General features: G+C 37.9%; 1 pseudogene; it reads right to left on the bottom strand.

Annotated features, from left to right (window-relative positions):
• On the bottom strand, positions 1–3,943 carry LOC137953522 (uncharacterized; annotated as a pseudogene).
• Positions 3,944–8,137: the final 4,194 nt, after the last annotated feature.

Genomic DNA, 8,137 nt, shown 5'->3' with positions numbered 1-8,137 from the left:
GTACATATTCTAAGGTACATACCACCTTTTTGCTTTTAATAAATAGTCTCTCCTCAACTATCAATGGTTTAACTCAATACACACTCTCTATGATTTGCTCACCAAAATACTCTCTAAACTTCCTCCTTACTTCTCTCTAAGAAATTTCATGTTTCCATAAAAAAGAAAGAGAAAAAATGGAACCCCTGATCACTCTAGTATAAGAAAATAAACCTGTAGTAGAGAGCCCTACTTGTAGGAGTAAAGAACGCCGGACAGTAGTAACACCCCACGAATATTCATCAACATGAAGCATACATCAATACAGACTTTCGCATGTTAAACATCCGTCTTAGTCTTCCTTGATTCGTTTCCATTCACTGGTCCTTCTCCTTTTTAACCCACCTTGGCAGATTTTTTTTTTTTTTGCATTTTTCCCCTTACCTTTACCTAGATTACCTGATCCATGCGCCCTGGAACCCTTCTTCATCCTCCAATCCACAAGCACCATGCCTTTGCCTGCCCTCAATTGGACCCATTTCTTGGCCACCACAAGCTCTTTTCAAGGTTTCTTTGGCATTGTCTTCTTATAAAGGCATTCAATCATTTTAGCCTTGGAGCGGTCAGACATGTCAGCCTGCTCAGATATGGCATTGGCCTTCTGGCGAACTTTTTCAAGATTCCTCATGGCAACTCACTCCTTCCGAGCCTCAGCTTAAGCCACTTTCTTGGCAGAGCGAGTATCAATCTCCCTAAACTGGGCCACAGCAGCAGCTATCTCCTCCTTTATAAGAAACAGGTTTCATGGGTTGTCGGTGCTTCGTCTCCTCATCTACAAACCACGTTGGCAGCCCTACATCATCTAACATGTATTTGCTGTATGCGTCATCAACTATTTGTTCCCTCTGCTTTTTCCTGAGCATTTTCTTTGCATAATATCTGTGCTTTGGCATCATCATCCAGCTCTGATTAATTGGATGTTGAAGATGATGAACCATCACTCGAGTCAGTAGCTATAGCAGGAACTATCTCAAAATCCTTCGAATTTGAGACCCGAGAATCTGAGAGGTTCAGATCTTTAGTACGGGCTACAGCTTCCTCTGGTCTTTTTGCTATAATGACTTTCCCATCAGGCATATCATCCTCTTCATCCTCCATCTTGTTATTTCCAAAAGTGTATTCTGCCTCTTCAGCAAATACAGTGTGACTAAACCACTTCTCCATAATCTGCTCTTGGGTAGGATGCTTCTCGTTGGCACCATGAGTAGATTTGCTTCATCATTTACATCATCTTTGTCGGAATCATCAAATTCATCAGGACTCATCATATCGCCATCCTACATGAGAAATTTAAAGAAAAAAAAATGTTATGTTTAGCATTGTGACTCAAACTGGTAAAATAATTCTCTCATGCTAAGCAACATCAATTGGGTTTTTTTATCAGCTCACAATAATTGTTTACAACTTAACAAGCCAATAGAGTTTCGACTAAACAAGCAACAGACATCTCATATGCATCTGCCATCTTCAGAAATGACAAGAGAAAACAAGCACGTAAGTGGGGATAAGACTCAAGCAAGTTTACAATTGATGACGATACAAAAAACGAAATCATATTCTCCCTAACAGATTTTTTTTTGAATTGGATCTCCCCAACAGATTTTCGTTTTTGAGAATGCCTCCATAACATATCTGATTTATGTTTATTGACAAAATAATAATTTCTGATACATCATTTGGAAGATAGAAGACATGTTCCCAAAACGAAAAAAGATTAATGACAAATAACACAGAAAGACAGCATAATACAACTGTAAACTACCACAATTCCTTATCACCAATGGCAATTATCAAGCATGAGTAAAAAAATGGCATAACCGACTTCAGCAGATGTTTGAAATCCTGCTTCTGCAAAAACACGCAGATCATCACACAGGGTTTGAATCTGCAGCAGAATCAGGTAGAACCCACATTTGAGAATTTGTTTGCAAGCCCACTTGTCTGGTTTTTCTTTTCAACCTAACACCTTGCCACAAACATAAGGGAACTACAAAACGTAGCCGACCAATGCAAGCAGATTGAAAGTAGAATTACCACCTCTGTTATTAATGCATGATCTCCGACAGGTAAACAAGCAGGATGGTTGAAGGAGATAGAAGTCACAGACCCCTTAACATCCAAGGGTGACTTTGACCACACAAAATCTGAAGCCAGGCACACCTTCCTCAAACTTGTATTTCCATCCTCGTAACTGCAATTTAATATTGTTAACAGCACTCAGAACTATGCTTGCTGATATCTTTATTAGGTTAATAGATGAAGCTGTTCTCAAGCTATCCTATGGACCAACACCAACACATGTGATCTAGCCCTTCACGATCTCTCTTTTGCATTGAACCTCTCAGAACATCCACAACCTGCAATAAGCAATCAATCAGTAAGGTACAGTATCAAAACGGGAAGGGAAAAAATTTAAATAACTTAATAACATAGTAAGTGAACTGGACATCTAACATCTCTAAAATAGTATACCTTGGGTGGTTCTATGGCTCTTTGAAATCAATCATATCAAGCAGACGAGGGTCTATCGTGGGAGGAGCCTTGTATTTTAGACCGACAACAAAGATTTCAGCTCACTTGTTGATCGACTAGCAACAGGTTTTGTGACCTCAAGTCTCTCAATCAACTGCGTTTGAAATTTTAAGTCAAGCCAGTTAAGCTTTCTAGAAACATAGAGCATCCACAAAGAATTTAGGCTCCATCTGTTGCAGCTCCCCAGAAGAAGCAGTTTCCCATCATGTAAGCTAGAGTGGGAATAACAAGCAATCAAGGAAAACTTTTGGCTACAATTGCGCGAGGGAGCTGCCTAAAAACATTTCAATCTGAACAATTAAAAAAAATAAAAGTGATACCTGCTTGAGACAATAGAGAATGGCACTGTAGTCCTGCGACCTAAAAACCAAACACAACATATCAAATAGAGAAATTACACCATAGATCAAAGAAAAAAAATTGAAAACATGCAATTCAAAGCTATCAAGCTGTTGAATTTATGAAATACAGAATTAGAGAAGTCCTACTTTAGGGAAGAAAAAATAAAATTTTCCTGGCAGAGCATATAACTCAAAAACTGAACGGAAAGCTACCTTTGTAAGGAATGTACCCTTAGGGAGCAAGAAATCGACAGCAAGCTTAACAGAATCAATTACAAGAGCAGACTGGCCCATCATCACGGAGGACAACATCGAAGCACGACAGCCCTTCTGTCAAAGAGAGCGCACCAGGAAAGGGGCGAATGGGAACAAGATCAACTCCAAGAACAAAGCTGCCAACAGGAACATGACTTACGACGACTTGCATTCAGCTTCCGGGGGCTGCACATGGGTCTAGAACAGAGCGGGAGGAAGGGAGGAACTGGAACTTGGCATCCAGTTGGAGGAGCTTGAATGCCGCTCGAGAGCGATAACCTTGCTCCTTTGCCAAGTGATAGAATTTATCCAAACGATGCTTTCCTTTTGCCTTTTCTTTTGTCTATCTTTTAAACCTTAAACAAAACAGGTAAAAAAAGTGACTACTGTGCCTGCTCTCGGTTCACGGTTCTCAACATCTGCGCTCTCGGGAGAAGAGAAAAGGAGGTCAGTAGTAGACCTTCCTCCATGAGAACTGACATCAGGAACTTCACCCTGCGTGACAAGGGAAACGGGCAGGGGGGAGCCCTCTTCTCACTCACGAGGAGGGGAAGGGCAAGAATGTCAATTCCAAAAAGTCTGAAGTTTCGTGTGTGTTGTTTTTTGGAAAGTCGTAGAATAGCAATTGTGAAATTGAAAGCTGACTCTCGTTTAGGAAAACTGATTACGCCTACAAAATTAAAACCCTTCTGCTTCTGCTTCTGCTTCTGCTTCTGGCTCACTCCACTCCAATGCACTGCTCTACTCTTCGCTCCTTCCTCTTCACTACAATTCATGTCTAATCACCGGGCGAGTTTCAATGGAGCTCCTCCTGTTCCATTCATCACTACTCCGGCATTTCCACCAGGCCGGCTTCCTTCTTTTAATATCACTTTTAACCCTTCGTGCCTTGCCCCAGCCCACGCTCCCACGGCCGTCATCTCAATCCGCCATCGACAGAAGTACTTCTTGCTGCGACCTATGCCGGAGTGGACCCATGTTGAAGAATTTACTTCCATTACACCGCCCAAGCGCTTCCCGGTGCCCCTATCTTTATTGCTCCTTCCGAGTCTCTGGCAGCAGACGGCCTCTGGAATGCTGTCCCACTTCGACTTCAGTTCGGACGCCCATGCCCTCCTTCTTTCACATGTCCATAATCTTGCAGCTTGTTGGGCGAAGGTCGCGTTCAGGTTTGGTGTACGAGGTTGGATGTGACGCTTGACGTAGATGAGGGGAGCGAAGTCCAGTACACTCCCCTAGTGCCTTCCACATTAATGAACCCTGAGTCGATGTCGCCAGCAGAAGAGGTTTCTGTTGGCCAGGAGATGAAGTTGAGGGAACTGAGCGAGATAGCACGGGGAGAGACGTGCGCGGTTTGTTTGGAAGAATTCAGAGAATCGATGAAGGTGGTGACGGAGACTCCCTGCTCTCATCTCTTTCGCACAGACTGCTTCCTTCCTTGGTTGAGCAGAGCGACTACGTGTCCTCTCTGCAGATCCTCCCTCCGACTCTCATGATCCAAGTTCAAAGTCGATTAGTTGATTAGAGGAATCAAAGTCTTGTTTACTATTTTGCCTCAATAAAAAGTAATTTGATTGGTAAAAGTTAACAGACACGATTAACGGCAAAATTCAAGATATCGAAGATCGTTTTTATTTTGGGAAAGTTAGAGAATAGTAAGTTAAATTGAAAGCTGATTACTGTTAAGAAAAAGTCATTTAACGCTTGAATCTCTTCCGCTTATCCAATTCGGTTAACCGAGAAACTAACCAACTTCGCGGAAGGACTCATTTCCATTTTGGGAAAGTCGCAGGATAGCAATTTCAATTAAAAACCTACTCATATGCCTCGTCTCAGTTAGGAAACTCACTCCGCGGTTGAAAATCGTCTTCGCCTATAAATACGCTTCCCCAGTCTCACTCCACTCCACTACTCTCGTCCCTCTTCTTCCACTCCACTGCTCGTTCCTCTTCTTCACACTGGCATTCATGGCTAATCACCCCTCGACTTTCCCTGGAGCTGCTTCTCCCCTTAATAATACTCCCGTAGTTCCCCCAGAACAACCTGTCTCTTTTGCAATCACTTTTAACCCTTCTTGCCGAGCCCCAGTCTACGCTCCCACGGCGGTCATCTCAATCTGCCATCGACGCAAGTTCTTCTATATGCCGGAGGGAGCCCCTGTTGAACAAGTTACTTTCCTTACACCGGCTATGAGCTTTCGTCTGCCGCTTCCCTTATTGTTCGATCGGAGTTGCTGGCAGAATGTGGCCTCCAGAATACTGCACCACTTCTCCTTCAGCTCCGAGGCCTACGCGCAACTCCTCTCACATCTCCATATTCTTGGAGCTGATTGGGCGCAGATCGCGTTGAGGTATGGGTGTACGAGGTTGGATGTCACGGTTGACGTGCGTGAGAGGATCGAAATCGACTTTCCGCCACTGCTTCCCGCAGTCCCTGAGTCAATGCCGCCACTAGAAGAGCCTTCTGTCGGCCAGAACATGAAGTTGAAGGAGCTCAGCGAGATAGCTGTCGGAGAGACCTGCGCGGTTTGTTTCGAAGAATTTGGAGGATCGACCAAGGCGGTGACGGAGTCTCCATGCTCTCATCTTTTCCACACTGACTGCCTCCTTCCTTGGTTGAGCATAGCGACTACATGTCCTCTCTGCAGATCCTCCCTCCGACTCCCATGATCCAAGTTCAAAGTTGATTAGTTGCTTAAACGAATCAAATTCTTGTTTGTTATTTTTTATGTAAAAAGATTGTTGACTCTACATAAACTTCTTACGTGTATCCGCCACCATGCAAATGATGCTGTAGCAGATCTCCACTTTGTATATCTGTAATAAATTGCTTCGATAGGAAACAGATTCTACGAGTTTTAAATTTCCTCATTTAGATTAGGGAATTTTACCAAAATACCATTAAAAATAACTTATTTATAACAATAACGAAGACCACAAAATATTTACAAAACTACCAAACTTTGACCGGTCCACTGTATATGTGGACAGTCAAAGGTGACACGTAAGCTTTGACTGCTTACGTGTCGCTCCATCATCGAAGCGATGCTGTAGATGAACACATAGGCTACCACGTCATTAATTTTAACACGTCATCTGCCACGTAATTTATCACGTGAATATAAATTATTTTCTTTTTTCCCTGTCATCTGGGCCACGTAAGCACCCGCCACGTCAGCCCTCACATATGTTTTTAATTCTAATCTCTTCCCGATTTTCTCCTCTCCTCTCGTCTCGGCTGCTCTCCTCTCGTCGCTCCCCTGCTGCCGCTCGGCCTCGCCCCTGCTGCCGCCGCTCGGCCTCGCCCTCGACGCCCCCTCTCAACCACTCTCTCTTCGTCTCAGCCTTTTATCTCGCCTCTGTTCATCCTCTCGCCGCCAACGTTCTTCCTCTTTGTTCCCCTTTGTTCGTCCTCTCGCCGCCCGTTCCCTCGAAAATTAGGGGGGTGATTTTTTAGGATTTTTGTTAATTGAATCGAATTATTATAATTAATTATAATGTTGATTTGAATTTAGGTGTTTAATTACTGTATTGATTTTTTTTGTGATTTACTGTTTAATTTCTGATTTTATGTTAATAAAAATTTTGCCAAATTAAAATTATTGTAAAATTTTGTAAAATTTTTAAATAAATAATATATTTTTTAATAATTTATTATTTTGTAAATAAGGTGATAAAAAGTATACAAATAAAATATATTTTTAAACACTAAAACAACTTTTTTGTATATATTTTTTAATTTATAAATATTCTAAATGGATAATATATGAGTAAGACTAAAGAGTAAATTTTTTTTTATTTATAAATATTTTAAATAGATAATATATGGGAAAGACTTTAAAAAAATTATTTATAAATATTTTAAATCCATAGTAAATGGGTAAGAGTTAGATTATTTTTATTTATAAATATTTTAAATTTATAAATATTATTATTTTGTAAATAAGGTGATAAAAATATACAAATAAATTATATTTTAAACTCTAAAATAGTTTTTTTGAATATTTTTTTAAAATTTTAAATATTTTAAATCGATAATATATGGGTAAGACTTAAGAGTAAGATTTTTTAAATTTATAAATATTTTAAATTCATAATAAATGGGTAAGAGTTAGATTTTTTCTATTTATAAATATTTAAAATTTGTAAATATTATTATTTCGTAAATAAGGTGATAAAAATATACAAATAAATTATATTTTAAACTCTAAAATAGTTTTTTTGTATATTTTTTTAAACTTTTAAATATTTTAAATCGATAATATATGGGTAAGACTTAAGAGTACGATTCTTTAAATTTATAAATATTTTAAATTCATAATAAATGGGTAAGAGTTAGATTTTTTATATTTATAAATATTTAAACTTTGTAAATATTATTATTTCGTAAATAAGGTGATAAAAATATACAAATAAATTATATTTTTAAACTCTAAAATAGTTTTTTTGTATATTTTTTTAAACTTTTAAATATTTTAAATCGATAATATATGGGTAAGACTTAAAAGTACGATTTTTTAAATTTATAAATATTTTAAATTCATAATAAATGGGTAAGAGTTAGATTTTTTCTATTTATAAATATTTAAAATTTGTAAATATTATTATTTCGTAAATAAGGTGATAAAAATATACAAATAAATTTTATTTTTAAACTCTAAAATAATGTTTTTGTATTTTTTTTAATTTATAAATATTTTAAATCTAATTAATTTACTTATTTTATTTTATTTTTTAAAATATGAAGAAATAAAAAGTGTAACGATAATTTTTTTTAATTAATAAATATTTTAATTGTTATTAAATGGTGTTAAATAAGTAAGAGTTAATTTTTTAATTGTTTATTATTTTTTTAAATAATTTTTTATTTTAGATAAATGGTAATAAAAAGTGTATTTGATTTTTTAATTTTTTTTAAATTTATTCAAAATTTTATCATGTAATGATGTGGGAGATGATGTGTCAATAATA

The sequence above is a fragment of the Aristolochia californica genome, unplaced genomic scaffold (assembly GCF_029961685.1).
Source record: "Aristolochia californica isolate CCGP_79_NKW_82.1479 unplaced genomic scaffold, dmAriCali1.0.hap1 SCAF_16, whole genome shotgun sequence".
NCBI classification, from domain to species: domain Eukaryota; kingdom Viridiplantae; phylum Streptophyta; class Magnoliopsida; order Piperales; family Aristolochiaceae; genus Aristolochia; species Aristolochia californica.
The sequence above is the reverse complement of the archived record's forward strand: the minus strand, read 5'-3'. Positions and strand labels throughout refer to the sequence as shown.